This window comes from Siniperca chuatsi, linkage group LG1 (genome assembly GCF_020085105.1).
Source record: "Siniperca chuatsi isolate FFG_IHB_CAS linkage group LG1, ASM2008510v1, whole genome shotgun sequence".
Taxonomy (NCBI): Eukaryota; Metazoa; Chordata; class Actinopteri; order Centrarchiformes; family Sinipercidae; genus Siniperca; species Siniperca chuatsi.
The window spans coordinates 26513249-26529527 of NC_058042.1; the positions used below are offsets into that span (position 1 = coordinate 26513249).

At 42.9% G+C, this 16279-nt stretch overlaps 1 protein-coding gene across 2 annotated transcripts in view; it reads right to left on the bottom strand.

Annotated features, from left to right (window-relative positions):
• Positions 1-16279, bottom strand: part of fto (FTO alpha-ketoglutarate dependent dioxygenase) — a 118922-nt gene that overhangs the window by 24946 nt on the left and 77697 nt on the right. Inside the window, exon 9 of one of the 2 annotated variants that reach the window (XR_006378116.1) lies at positions 13532-13669. The exons of the other annotated variant lie outside the window; for it this stretch is intronic. The gene's annotated coding sequence lies outside the window, so the exon portion shown is untranslated. The remainder of the gene's footprint in view (positions 1-13531; positions 13670-16279) is intronic. 2 annotated transcript variants of the gene reach the window in all.

Here is a 16279-nt window from a genome sequence, read left to right on the forward strand (position 1 = left end):
TCATTTTCTAAGATTCTATTGAGTCTGTTGCTTTAAAGTCATCATTAGGTAACCTGAGGCCCGTTTCACCAGTTTTTCAACATGCAAGCTGCAATTTGCAACATGAGATCATTTCCTCTCCTGTTTATCTTGACATGCTTCTTTAATCAAAACAAATTTACCACCTGTACTTGTGCATGTGAGAGCCTCGCACAACTTTATCTGCAACTTGTGAGCAACAATCATTTGTGAAACGTGACATTGCCACCATTTGTGATCTAGCATGTAAATAGTATTTTTGTGAAAAGGGCCCCAGGCTGAGAGCGAGTAGAAGGCCCACAAGCAGGAAACCACAAGCATGTCTCTTGTAAGGTAGGGTGTGTTCACGTTTTGCCAAAACATGTTGTAGCACAGGTAGAGAAGTCAGTGACCTGCCTCAGTAATGTCACTTAAATATCAATATCTAGCTTATGTTTGCTAATGTTAGCTAGCATTAGCCACCATGGGCTACTGGTCATACCAGACCAAGTAAGGCTATAGCAGCAAAGTCTCTGAGTATTTGAATTCAGTGTGGGTGCATCTATTTGCTTATGAATTAAACTTTTCATTTGTAAGAGGAAAATTGTGTTATTTTTTTCTTTCAAAAGTTACATAGCCGGGCTTTCAAGACCGGGAGCAAAGTGGACTTGTACCCCGGTGGAGCCAGTTAATTTATATAAAAGTTGTGGAGAGCTACGGTACAAAGGGCACACTGTTTAGATAGGGACTGTCCCAAAATTCAAAGATCACAGATTCATTGTCCACAAAGCCAATTTGTACATCCATTCAAAACTTACATGACTCTGAATGCCTCCTGACATCTGACCCCACCACTGAAATACACGTTTGTCTGAGACAAGTACATGAACAATTTGAATTTTCTTCTATGTGCAATGCACCAAAAGACAGGTTTGCAAATTTACAAAAGGAAGACTACACCGTTAACACTCGGATATGAGGACCCAGTATAAACAATAACCTTATTTTATATACCCCTATTTGGTCCTCAGAGATAGAGAGAAATTGGGCCATCAGTGTCACTCAGAGACCCAATGTGGAGGCTTGTTTTCTTGATCTAATAGAAGGTAATGAGCCAGAGAGCAGGGCTAGGCCTTCTCTACCACAGAGCAGGCCTCTGGGGGCTACTCCACCCCTGACAGCAGCAGTGGTCGTGGCAGTGCAATAAGAATAAACACATGCGGGCGAGGAGTCTATTTGGCTGAGAGTGATGGCTAGCTTGTTGCTTATCCCAGCCCAATAAATCTCCATACAGGGCAGAGAGATGAGCGCCGCTTATCTCATCAGCCTCGCGACTGATGCCTCTGACCGAGTGCCGCCGCTCAGACCCCTGATTTATCATGAACAGGGGAGGGGAGAAGTTCTTCACCGTAGTAAAGCTAAAATAGAGAGAGCGAGAATGGGAGAGGGATACAGCGAGAGATGCAAAGAAAGGGAGGGAGGGAGAAAATTAAATAAAAAGGGGGAGAAAAATAGACATATTGAAAAGCAGAGGGCAAAGGGAGATAATGCAGAAATATAGAGAGCAAACAGAAAGGTTTTCAAGGGAAAACATGGAGGCTTTGGCGTGAGGCGACGCAATAAACTAAAAATAAAACTCCCATACCTGAGGAGGAGAGTGGAGTGTGGGGGTAAATGTCACCATCTCCACGTCAGGGGGTGTTGGTGAGGGGAATTGCACTTGATGGCTGGATTCTGTGGGATTCAGCAGTTTTTTCATGGCAAGGAAGGAGGATAGTAAGGGACACCAGGCTACTATATTTGAAGCACTTCCCTTATAGGGAAAAATGCCCTTTTCCTGACTGATGCTGGTAGGACGCATACTTGGACCATGCTCTCAAGGGCTGCTCATTATAAAATAGACTTGTGTGCAGTGAAGCTGGTTGTTTAAGGCACTTGTATAACTTATACATACATTAAATCCACTATACATGCTGCATGAAGCAAAGTTCATTTTTGGTACTTGGGAATTAAAACCACTGATGCCATCTTAGAATATCACACATATGGAGTATTAGCATTGTAGTCTCCTTAATATCTTCACTCAGCCTCCAAAAACATGAGTTTCAGTATGACAAAACTTCAACACTAGGGATGACACTGTGCCCCTAATCTGCCCACCAGCTCCACAATGTGATGAATAGTTTGGCCCGGTAACACCCACAGATTAACCCAATGAGAGGTTTTTAGTAGTGTGTGAGCTGAGGGCCCGAGGATGAAGAGAGTGTGTGTGTTGGTTGTAGGAGTTGGCAGTGGTGGCGGGGGTGTTAGTTTAGGGTGGGAGGGACAATAAAGAGGAGCGAGAGGGACCGGGAGAATTATGTCAGTGTGATTGTCAATCATGGGTGGCGGGCAGATGGCGAAAGTCAAAGACGGCAAGCCAGAGGGGGGGGCCTGTGCGCTGCTCTCTCTCATTTTACCTCGCTCACTCCCTCTCTCTCCATCTTGTGGCCATATGAATTAGTGTGGTGAGAGGAGAGAATGAAGAAGGTGGGAGGGGAGGATGGGGAGTGACGGGAAACAGACGGGTATAATATTCTCATCACTCTTCACTCGGCAGTCGCTGGTGAGGAGCGTGGCCCAGGGCACTCAGCGGCCCAGTCAGCCGCCTCGCAGACCTAGCAAATATTCCTAAACCTCAATTTTTCATATTTCCCTGTATGCATAAGGAGATGAAAAATCATCCAATCATTTGTATTGTCTGACTGAGGTTATACACAAATATTAGTTTATCTACCGCACCTAAGATTGCCTCCCTAAGCAAGACGGATTGGTCTTTTGGAATGGGCAATATTCCCCGGGAACATATTCAGTCCATCTTTTATGTGCTGCAATTCACAGAGCAGCAGGTATGAGTTCCATCCCCAGACAGGCTCGATAAAGCTAAACACCCAATAGAGACACCGCTTATTATATACAATACTCTTTAATTGCCAGACAATTTGCAGCTGGGTAAAATTTATAGTTTTCAAAACTAATTTCATGCAAAGAGGGTTGACACCTAATATTCATATTTATTCTCTGCACATTTACTGAACACTTATCTAAAATGATTATTAAAGCAAAACAAGCAAAGGAATCAATTTGACTTGAGAGTGGGGCGAAAAAAGAGGAAAAAAACTCTTCAAATCACAGCCTCAATTGATTTCCGTTACCTCTTCTGTGAACTAAAGAGTGTCTGGTCGTCTGCTCCGAGAGAGTGAGAAAGGAAGAAAGTGAGAAAAATGAAAGGAGGAGGGGGTGTGAAGAAGAGTTCTGGGTCAGAAATCACTGGGTGATTATTCACCACTCAGCCATGTGTAAAACTCATTAGACAATGCGTAATGCCTTTAATCAAATCAATGGCACAAGCAACTCCAAACTGATAGCTCCCATCAAAACTTAGATAAAGCATGGCAAATTTCTCATTTACTTATAAAAAATAAGTGAAGACAGGGGAATTATCCCCAAAATGGGCCTAATTGTTCTCTGTCTTCAAATCAATACTGTGGTGGGAAATAAATAAATAAATAGATAAATAACAAAAGTTAAGTGCGAGACCAATATGGAAAGAGGGCTAAGGGAGTGGGAGAGAGAGAGCAAATAATATAAAATCTTTTCTATCAGTAAGATATAGCATTTCAGGCAAAAGTGACAGAAATGCTATGTAAAAACACTTAGAACATACAAAAACGTTCACTTAGCAATGTGAAGTACAGCCAAACATTGTAACTAATCATCTCTAAAGCAGGAAAAATTAAACTGGGAAAAAACGGTGAAACTGTACGATGACGACTGGCAAGGGGTAATACTTTTCTCACCTTCTCTTTTTCCTGCTCTTCTCCAGCGAGCTTTGAGGTGGTGACAGACTAGGAAGCGGTTGGGCAGGGGTGTTGTGGGTAATTAGGCGGGTGGAGGTACAGATGTTGAGCTGTGGAGGACCCTTACCGGGACACTGAGAAGCACTGGAGCATAAATAACCCTGCATCTGCCTCTCTCTGCCAGCTCTAAGTACCTTTCTTTGTTAGGGTATGGGTCTTCATTTTTTACTGTTGACAGGCAATGTTATTTCAGTTATTTGGTGGCATCTGGTTAGGCTGGGTGTGAGAGAAAGGGAGTAAGAAAAAAAAACGCTAACACACACACACACAGAGGACACACTTTAATTAATTGCAGGGAGATTACATGGTCTTCCAACCGTGTAGTTTGTCATCAGAGCCCATTACACACTTCTATTAGATGTTTCTTCACAGTGTCAAGTGTAATTTGAAGGAGAGTCTTGGTGGAGGATCTCTAAGTACAGTGAAAGGCCTAATCGGGACGACTAAGGTTCATCTCAACTGAGGCAAAAATAACAAACTCTGCCATACCTCAATTAGCAGAAAGCAATGTGTAAACAAATAAGTCTTATTGGAGCGGTGCCTATTTCATGGTGTGTCACTCACTCATGCTGGAGACATGGGGCTGTGGTTGTCTCCAGGCCTGGCGCTGGTCTGCCTCTGTTGCCCTAGTGCCATTGCTCTTCATTTCAGTGGGAGAAGCTTTATTTTCATTGCCAAGCAATGAAGTGTCTTTGTATGACTGCGGAGCACACCACAATCAATCTTACACCAGCGGAGTTAACAGGACAGAAACCAATGCAGCCGTTACTCGGCACAGAACATTACCAGTGTATGGACTCATTATTCATCAGAGGCTCCATTAGACACCGCTCACTACGCTGCCACACTGGATATGAGACAGACAGACAGCAAGTCAATGCTGTGTCACACACAACACTGCCCACAGTGGAACAACACAGTAGAAGAATCATGCACAGGATACTATTGTATGCACTGCAGCTGCAACACCAGAAAACTCACCATTCACATGTTTGTTTCTCTTGTTAAATTGAGGGTTGGTAAAATTTCATGACTTTATGCTACTGCAAACCCTTCAACAATGTATATTTTTAAAATGCAAGAAGCCAGTTTTAAAGTAAAACTGATGTACTTGCTATTTTCTTTTAATTAGATGGCAACCATATAATGTGGTTCCTGGTTTACTAAAATTCCCCAGTATACTGTCACCGTTTTGCAGGCACATTCCTGTGTCCCATGCCATGTACCCACAAAGAAATGTGTATGACAGACTGTGTGCCTTCCTGTGCCGCCACCACAGTTGGTAAAGTAACTAATGACACAGCAGTTAATGGTCAACATTAGGGAAGAAGGAATAATAGACTATAATCCATACATCAGCCTCATAACCCCAGCTCTAATTGGCCACACATACTGTGTAAACTAGGAGGAACGCACATGACTTCAGTCGCAGCATCACCTACAAGATTTTACAACATCAGACAGCAGTTAAAAGTGGTGGGGAGACAGCCAGGGAGAGCTGGCTGCTGAGGAGAACCAAGGTGGCAGCACAGAACACATCAGCAGTCCCTTATAAGCCTGTCTGCTTCTTCCTCCACCTCGCTGTCACCGCTACAACCATAACCATCCCCTGCCATCACTGCCAGTGGGGCCTGGGACAGCTGCTCACCAGAACAACCCCAACACACACACACAGCCCAGCCTACTGTACAACTACAACCAGGCACTGGGACCCATGGTAATTGGGCTTTCTCACTCCAGCCGCCAACAACAAGCAATGGCACATTCCTGTCTTGCCACAATGGCAGTTAAGAAATGGCAGAATAAAAGACAGCACAAACAAACATCCCAGAGGACCCAGGCTGCAACATTCAGATGGTTGCAAACCAAGCGATAAACACTAGCTCGGGAACAGAAGACCAGAACATGGTCAGGAAAACAGGAAGCACTCCCGCAAACAGGAAGTGACACGGGCCCTCTCATCTAGATCCTCTAGCTCAATAACGTGTGGGGAAAATAAAAAGAAAAGCTAATGAGAACAGCAAAGACATAGGTATGGCTGTTTACAAGTGTCTGCCTTCAATTTGAGAGGGAACTGAAATGGAAATTGAGGACAAACAATCAATGCCTCATTATAATCTCACATCATGTACGCAGGCTTGTTTTTATACCCCTGTCAGTTTATTGTGAGAGACTAATTTTGGCTTGTGTTTGTTATTCTACCGCTATTACAGGCTGATGTGTCCTCATTCTTAATTTCTGTCCCAGTTACTTTTTTTGCTTTCTTGTTTATATTCTGCTCAAATGTTTCCCGTCGTACTTTGAATCTACTTTGCATCTTCAGCAGGATCCATGTGAGTCCCCCAACAGTGAAATAGTTAAGTGGATGACATACCTCTCTCACGCTTTATCTGCAACATTATCTTTTTATTCTCATTTTTCTCCCAAGGCAGGGGGGAGTGTTGATGTCTGTTAACTCAACTCCTACTCTCAGTCAAACCTGCAATTACTGCCTTGTCTATCTCTACCTTAAACATTGCTTAACAAGAAAAATATGCCAATACGCCGCAAACGCTTTCATTTGGGCTCTGAAATTAAACAAGCTGCTCGGAGCCATGTTGTAAATTACCCTGAGGAATGTGCAACTGGGCGCAGACACAAAGAGCACATCACATAGACTCCCTCAATAGCAGAGCACTTATAATTTGTAACATTTTAGAAATATATATTATTTTTCAACCTGTTCTTTTGTCCCAGTGGCCCTCTCTGGCCTCAGGGTTGAGCGGTTATCTGATTAGTGTGTCATGTCAGAGATTTGTCACAAAGCCATAACATACACTTTGGCTTTCCAAAGGAGCAGAGGCACTCCCTTGGCATGTGAAGACATGGCCACATATAGACGCTAATGTGCCGAGTAGCTCAACTGCTTATTGTCTGTCCGTCTCTCCGTGACACTGTACAATGCCATCATTAATAGTGCATTACATACTGTATGTGTATGTATGTATGTATGTATGTATGTATGTATGTATGTGTGTTTTATGTATGTGTGGGTCATTTTTTACTGACCAAAACATTATGTGCAATTGCATCCATCCATTCACAACTTTTTCAAATGATATCAATGTACAAATAAATTTAAAACGTGCATAAATGTAACATATTTAATTCAACCTTAGTAATCACTAAGGTAAGTAACAAGGCAACCTGAAAAATAGTCAATTATTATTTATTTTTATTTTAATTGTTAGTTTTCTTGTGCTATAGAATGAGATGGATGGATGGAAATAATCTTTGACTCTGAAAATAAAATAGTGTCTCATTATGCACAGAATACTTGGTGAACAAATTTTCAATATGTGCAAAAATATGAATTCAACTTTCAAAGGCACATCACTTGGCAGCATATTTGTACCATGCTATCCCTACAATTTATGTTTCCCACAACTCTGATGGACATAGTGCGCTGCACATATAAAAATGAACCTTAACCCTTGCAATTAGATTCAGCCTCTGCTAGGCTGGCCAGTAACTTGGCAACACCACCCGCCACAATTAATTTTAACCCACATTTGGTGGGTTGGTGGGTGGTAATTTTAAGTCCTGCACACTCATGACCACTAGCACCTGAGGGCAGGACTGAGCCCTAAACAGGCCTTAATACCTGGCTCAGTGTCCCGCCCGAGGCTGCTGTCAGTGCATGACGGATCAGACACACCTGATGGCTCTATCTCTAACAAGCATCTCTGAATCCTCATCAGAGGACTTACTGAATTGTGATTAATTCCCTCCAACATTGCTGACAGACAAGGTGCTTCATCTGTCGCTGTTCACTTGCCTGGCTGGGCCCCGAGCAAAAACAGACAGGCAGAGATGGCGCGATACAGACAAAGAGAAAAAGAAGGTGTTATGCAGTTTAGCTGCTGGTAAAACAAATAATATTGAGAGCAGCGTACTGTAAAGGAAGAAGAACAAAGAGCGTGAGCGATCTATTGGCAAACCTTTCATTTAACAAAGGGAGTACTGTGAGACCATCAGATGAGAGAGAAAGATGTAGCACAAGAGAGAAAGAAATATGGAGCAGTAAAGAAGAATGACAAGAACAGAGCAGGAGGCAAAATAAAGAAAATGGCAGGCAAACAACAAAGGGATTATTGGTGAGACATGACGCGACAGGGAGATGTTCGTCATGCGGTAAGTGGGGGAGACAAAGACAATCAGCTACTGACACCTTTATACTTTAATTGCCAAAATAAGAAATTAGTGCAGGCTCTTTGTGTTTTCTCTTGAGAAAGAGGGGCCAGACAATGAGCAGTCACAGCCAAAAACACGCATATCATGAGGACATGTGACGGGATGTCAAAGTGGAAGCCTCGATCTCAAGCTTATGTGCCATACACACAGTCTACGTATGGGCATTGTAAGTGTGATATCAGCCCTCTCTATCGAATTTGCATGGATTTCAAATAACACTTCACGCAGCTTTAAATATCAAGATCAACACTTACGGTTAGTTTGCATATTAGCGGTCATAACAGATTAGTGCTTACTAATCGTTTCCAGGTAGTGATGTGCATGTTGTGCTCGATTAGAAGTAGGGAGGTTGGGAGTATCCGGTGCTTTGGTGGTTGGTCTCCAAGGCTGAAATGGAGTAAAGCCGAATCAATGCTAGCTGCTTCACCCCTGTCATCACTGATATCATAAGAAAGTGCTAATTAACTTACTGCAACCTCTGGAACAGCTCTGACCAGAGGGCTAATGTAGCCTAATCGCGTGTGGGGCCCTGTGCTTACTTCCCCAGGACTTTCTCCCTTCCCAGTCAGAGTTAATCGATTGTAAACTGCAGCTGGGGTCACGGCAGCCCACAACTTCCCCTGCTGACCCTTCCACACCCCCGGGCAGGACCTTAATGGAGCCATGCTCCCCAGAAATCAATACTCAAACTGGGCATGGATCACTATATGAGCCCCCTCCTGATGGGATCTGACAATAGGGCTGAGCTTTGAATATCTAAATACAAGAAGCAGTTACTAGAATTTATAGGCTACTGCCTGAAATTTTTTCCCCTCTCCAACCGACTTTGTAAAGCCATTCCAGAAAAGGATAAATGGAGCTGCAGCAAATATGAACAGCAAAAAATTAGATGGCACATTTTCTCCTCTAATTCGATTTGCTGTTTTTTACAATCCAGGAGCTTCCTCCAAGTCGTGTCTCGATAGGCGAGTGCAGAAGAACACATGTCAGCTACAGGCCGATCTGGTCCATCGAGACGCTTAAGCCCATGCGCTGAGTGGGGAACGACCTAAAAGACAACAGCAGCAATAACCAATAACGCAACCACATTAATTCCTCCTCACCTTGGGAGGACCTGTTTGAGTGGCTGTGTCCCGTTAAGATTAATTCCCGCCTAATACTAATTGGTCCTTCGGCTGGAAGGGCCCTGGGGGAATGGTTCCCTTTGGTCCATTCTCGCTGGGGCTCGCCACCATTGGAGGGGTGCTGATGAGCTGGCGTTTTTATCAGCTGCAGCATTCCGCCAGAGCTCCCCCAGGACTCTGCACAAGCTATAATTAAGTCTCACACAATCCATAATTGCTGTGTTTACAATCACTGTAGAAGAAGAACACAGAGGCAAAGCAAGACGACAGGAGAGTGTGCACAAGGAAATGGAATAAAAAAGAAAAAAGAGAAAGGATGAAACTGAGAAAAGAACTAGCCTGGCCCTACATTAAAAAGGTGCAAAATTCATATTAAAATCTCTTTTTCTGCTGCCCCATCTCCCTTCATTTTGCCTTAATAAGCTCTCAGGGCTGTTTGGCAGGGGTAAAGCCCATCACTTATTTATTTTTCCCAGATAGCCCTATTAATTTTCCCCAGGCCTGGAGTGCTCAGGCAGACAGAGATGTGGACTGGATCTGCCGTCCCTCGGGTGCTCCTCGAGGAAGAGCCGTAAATGACCCAAATAAAGGGTACTTTTGAAGGCTGTGGAGAGGCGCCGGCACCATTAAAACTAAATGAAGTGTTTATTAGCCATGCCGACAGCACTCTAAACACTGCCAGATCAAGGGCAGTTACAGTTAATGTGTCTCTCCAAAGCATTCGCTGTTTGTTTAGCCTCGCCAATGGGCCTGAAAGAACCAAAGGACAGACTTTTTCATGCTATTTTTCAAGCATTTCTCTCGCCCAGTCTCTCCATTTCTCACACCTGGTCTTCCCTCCCTCCCTTTTTCTATCTCTTACTTTTGTACCATCACCCACCACCCAAACGCCTCACCACCAAGCTCCCTTTCCTGTCTTTCCAGCAGGAGAAAGCCTGTATATTGTGGTTTCCTCTTGGATCTGGAAGCCACACAGCAGGGTTAATGTAAGGGATGTGTGACAGCAGCAAAGCACACCCATAGGAGGTAGAATAAAAACAGTAAAATGTTGTGTGTCTCTGTGGAAAGGGGGCCTGTTACACTCTGTGTACTGTCTGTGGCTGGGCAGGAGACTCTCTGATGGGGGACCAAAAGCTGCTTTTAAGGCTCTGATTGCTCTGCATTCTGAAATTCCCCTTAAAAGTTTCCCTTCCCTCTAATTACATTCTTCATTTCATTTCGGCTTTTAGACAAACTGCCAGTGAAGCTTTTGGAGAAGGCAAAAAAAAAGAGAAGCTGGGCTCAATTTCACTTTGTTATTTTTTTATACGGTTTGAGTTTGTAATGAAAAAAATGTGCTGAAATTGGATAAAATGGGGAATAAACTGTCCATTTATCTTCTTTATATTTTCCCTCTAATAGGCAGAGTTATTACGCACATGACATAAAACAGACATTTACATTTACAGAAACACATTTCATAGCAAATACTGTACCTGAAATGACTCTTTGGCAATTTTGATGATGCCTAAAAATCAGTTGGTGAGTGTTATTTTCTCATTAACTCATATTTAACATTTTAATGTGATATTTTTTCCAAGCTCTCGTATATTTTCCTCCACAATAATACCACGTGTGAGTGAGAATAATGACACTCATTTAGAGCGGAATTAAAAGTTCATACAATGAAAGCTGTGAAAACTTTCATATGCCACCTCAAAACAATTTTTTTTCTTCCACAGATCTCTCTAATTATTTTTCATAACCTCAAGCAGTGTACAGTAATATCACAGCTTCCTGTTCTAACTTGCCTGTCTATGGCTGACACCATTTAAAGCAACCCTCCACCCTTTCTGCCCCTACTTCTACTTAACTTTACTTCTCTTCTTAAAAATGAGCTGGGTTGGAGACTCAACAGCACTCGCAAATGAAGTTCTCCAAATTGCAGAGTTTCGTATGAAGATTGATGTTGGACACAGTACACTTCTGAAGTCATAGGCTGAAATTACAATCCAGTGTGATTATCCTTGCCCATTAATAGCAGCAGATAGCATGTCACAATCAGGGATGTGCATAATTAATCAGTGGTTACTCTTTGCACCCCCTCCTCTCTCTCTTCTTACCCCTTTTCCTCTGGGCTATTTTCAATGTAAAACAGGGTTACGGACAATTCCCAGCAGTGTAACTAAATGCACAGCCCAAAGCTTACAAGACGATGTGAGTCCTGCTATTGACAAAACATCACTGACTAGTAATGAATGCAGTGAGTGCTCTTACTAATTCCTGATTCCTTAATTTATCATCCCTATACCTTATCACAAACACACACCTTCACATAAGACCACTTAACATTAGAAAAACACACTCACTTCCACTTGAGCACAGTTTCCAAGAAGACATTATTTATGTTCTCTCCCTTTGTTGATGTTTGTGTGCCCTTTTTAATGAGAACAGTCTGATTTGGTAATCCAGCATTATGTTTTCTCATTTTCTTTTTGATATCAAAATAAAGCCCTTCAGGCAAGGCAAAAGACAGAAAGGAATTCAGCTCTCTTTTATATTTTTCATATCTTCACCTGTCCTGGTCTAACACACTGTTTGTAGATCACTATCAAAGCTTTCCTCTCTCTTTATTTGACCTTCCTCCCCAGAAAGAAAACCTCAGGCTGATTCCCTTCGCAACAAAACAACACTGTCAAACCTAAAGCCCGCTGACTTTCAAACTTCAGCATACACAAGACTTTTCTGCTCACCAGTCCTCTGGAGAACCAGGCCTTCCATCAATGCCAAGCCTAAACCGTGGAGCTCCAGCTCAGTCAATGTGATTTATATAAGTTATTATAGCCCATTACAGAACAAAAACAGGACAAAAACCCACTTCACATCAGAAGCTGGGCCAAACAATGGGACCACAGTGGTGAGCGCTGGCGTACGGGCGGGTGAAGTCCAGCACATGCCTGAGCCGTCACTCACCACACATTGTCTTTAATCTAATTCTACACATGGTTTCGTTTCAATCCGAATCAAAAGCTCTCATGTTAACAAACCATAACAGATCTCCCCTAATCCGCCTGGCAACAAAAGATGGATGCAAGAGACACTCCGCCTCTCCATCCCTGAAATCGCACCTAATTTGCATACAAAACACTTGCTGGAGGTAAGGGCATATATTAAAGCCATTATTTTGCGTTGTTGTCATTGAAAAAAAAAGTTTGCATAATTGTGTTTAGCATTATGTGGGATGGAGGCTCAGGTATCCAAGAGCAACTTAGCAAATCCTTCCTGTTGCTGCTGGCCATTCATACTCTGCGTTCTCTAGATAATGCAGGAGTAGACAAATAGGGACATGTCTCTCTTGCAATAACTAAACTGGAGACACCACTGCTTCAAAGGCTTGCATGCTGCAATGTTACTATTCATGACCTTCTTAAGAGTGTGCCCTTCATAAAATTATTATAACAGCTGCATAGAAAGTCTCATAAAAACTGTACTTTATCTGTCATACATTCTCTTGAAATGGGGCATACAATAATGACTGACGAAAAAAAACAATGCGATTTGTTGCTCTATAAACATCAGATGAAACTGAAATTACTCACTAAATACAGAAATAACCATCAAATATGAGTCACTATAGTTATTTGCCAAGATGGCCACTATTAACTTGTAAAAAAAGTGCACTAACTCCTATCAACTGTGCATGTATGATACCATGTTGATGTTTTTCAAAAGTTTAAACAAACATCCACAAGAACAGACATATGTCCACTTCTTCTTCATGCCAAATGCGGACGCCAGTCCTGTGATTGATAGACTGGTAAGGGCATGTGCCCAACTGATGCTTCTTAAGAAAACTATGTGAGGAGGTGGTGAAGGATTCAAAGACTCAACTCAGCTTTTACAATCACAGTGTGTCAGCAGGCCTCAATAACGTGTGCTGTTTCCAAACCCACAGCCAAGGGAATTAGTCAGTGCTAATGTGGCCACTTTGCTAGATCAAACGGTGGAGAGGTTAGTCAATGGCATCCAACGGCATGTAGGTGCAGGAGGTCTGATTTGCACAATCTTCATACTCCAACGCTAACAGTAATGATGAGAACCTGACTTGTACATCTGTTCATGACAGCCACCTCGGGCAAAATGTGCAAGAGCTGAATCAAAACATAATTCATTATGTTGATATGATGCTTTTTTAAATTTTTACACACACCCCCCCACACACACACACACAAGCGGTTGTTTCTTCAGGTGATGTGACGTTTGTGTTGATCTCTATCTCTAGGATACGCAGTAACTCACCCAGCATGACTTGCCCTGTTCTGTCCCGGGTGCCTCCAGGGGTTTTACCACACACCTGTGTGTTGAACAGGACTTGAGCTGTCCTAAGCGGCAGTTTTCAATGTTGTCCCTGCCTCCTGGTGGCTTGGAGCAGCAGCACTAAGCATGAAAAAACATAAGCCTCAGCTCTCTTCAAACGCATGCATAAAGGCCTTGGTGGATGCTTTTATCAAGTTGCACATTAGCCCTGCCCCATTCATACATGTGAGTGCATTCCCTCAAAGGTGTGCTCCTATCATATGTGTGCAGCCCTGTCATCTGCATAGAAGCGTGTGCACACACACACACACACACACAAACACATACACATTAGCATGTTGTCATGGGTGTGTGAGCGGCAGCTGGGTGTAAATTGCACACGAGTCTAGCGTAATGAGGACTGATGGCTTATGGCTGCTGTATATTCCAGGAGGGTGTCTTCTGACAGCTTTGGGAGCCGATAAAGTAATAACTAATAATGTGCAGATAGCGGCGCCACAGTGTGACAACTATTCTAACGCTGAGGTTGTGTGTGTGAGTGGGGGTGGGGTGGGGTGGGGTGGGGGGTGGAGGGCTGTGCTATGGGGGCTTCCTTTCAAGTTTCAAACACAACCTCCGGTGATGGTTTCAAACCTAATTCACTACCTCCAATAAACACACAGGCAGAAAGAGAATACATAAACTGTTTAACAATCACTCACTTTGAAAAAAAGAGAAAAGAACAGAAGGGGAAAAAAAGAGAAGGTATCCATCTGGCATTGCTTTTTTATAATCTGTCAAAACTATAAACAGAAATTGAAATAAGAAGAGCTAAGATAGGTGTGTAAGAGAAGCACCAGGGACAGAGGAGACTGCTCTCTCCCCCTCTCTTCCTGCAGAAGCAAGTGATCCTGCACAGGTTCTTACAACATGGAGACTCCTCCATAAATCATAGTCCCCACTGCAAGAAGACGGAAGAGTGTCTTGCAGTGACAGAAGACTCTCTATGCATACAGCCCTCTCCGTCTCTTCTTCTTCTCCATCCTCTCTTCCACTACAGCTACAGGAGTCAAAGCCACCATCTTAATGACAGGGTCTTGTGACTCAGTAGTGCAGAACAAACAACCTCCACAGAGCAAATACAGTAAGGTTCTGTGTCCACTGGTGGAAGAGTTGTGGAGAGCCATGGGGTTAGCACAAGTTGAGACCATAGCTGCCATACTGTAGCTACCATACCATTCCACAAAGTGCACACAAAATCAAAACCATTTGTGCTAAGAAAATGATTGTACATGTGTTTCTCAGGATATGCAATGGGTTGACATTCACAGTGCAAAAGATTAGCCTAAAGACGTGTTCAGACTGAAGGCAAGGCAAATTTTAGTGTAGCTGCATGCAAAGTAGATGGAAAGATTCAAACACATAGAAACATGCATGGGTTTGCTCTAGGTGGTGTTAATCAATGTGAAAACACGTCCATTCATGTTAAGAATGTTTCAATTAGGGCAAAAAAATTGCAAATATCCCAAAACTGTATGACTTCATGACATACACCAACGAGAGGAAAATTGAGAGTCTGGAGGAAAATATTACAAAGAATTGGTAAGTTTTGAAATCTGTCTGAGTCAGGGCTGTATCACATATTCTGTACACAGGAACAATGAAAAGTCACAAGCAGAGTCAATGTGTTTTGTAAACTAACTCCTGCACAGCTAATATTTGTATTGTCACTGATCCCATAGTGGAGCCCACTGACTCTAATTTGTGAAAAAAAACATAGAAAAAAAGTCTAGTAACTTGTATCATTATTCGTATTAAAAGGTTTCTAACAATGGAGAGCTGAACACGGAATAAGTAAAACACTTATATCTATATTGGCCTCAGCCTTAATGACAGTGTGGGAAAACAACATTTATACTAAGAGGGCACTCCCACTATTCCCTTTTTTCTTTTACAGTACAATCTCCTGTCTCTTAAACACCTGTGGCTGATTAGGGACACCTTAAGGACCATTAGCATCACTCTGCTTTGACATTCAAGGTGTAATTAGCAGTGGACAGTACATGTGCTCTACAAACACATATTCTGCTTACATTTAGATGTCAGCCCGTCACTGTCTGCTGCTGAAGAGGAAAATCTCCCTACCAATATGAGATGAAACTAAGTATTCTAGCACCATGCATGCAATCCATGCAAGCTGTCAGGCCAGATTTTGGCCCTGGTGTTAATCTATTTATTTACAGATCTGTGCGGAACAGTGCAGCTGCACAATCAACTTTGATCAAGTTTGGTTGTAAAAGAGAAGAGTCATGACAGGAGGTGGAGGGAACGACAGAGTGGAAGAAAAAGAAAAGGGGGAAAAGAGAGAAGGAAGGAGTGTGGTTATGTTTCAAGAGGTAAACCACAGGTTGGGTCTGGTGTAGCAGGACTGATCCGTCTTTTCCCTCTGTGTGATTGGGTCTCTCATTAGGAGCCAGGCCCTGAAACCGGAGCCCAGTCTAATGCCTTGCCGTGTTTAGAGTAGCATAGAAACCATTTGGCTATAATAGCAACCTTTTCAAAAACAAACCTCTGAAATGAAAGGCGGCCAGACTTGCAAAAACCGACAGCCGATTATTTTGAAAAGGAGGCAGGGGAGACATGACCATGAAAAATCGTAAACTGCAATTGAAAATAAAGCCAGCCGCGCTGTATGCACCACCCACTCCCCTCCTGCCATCTTTCCCATTTCCCTCTATGCCTCTCTTCTTT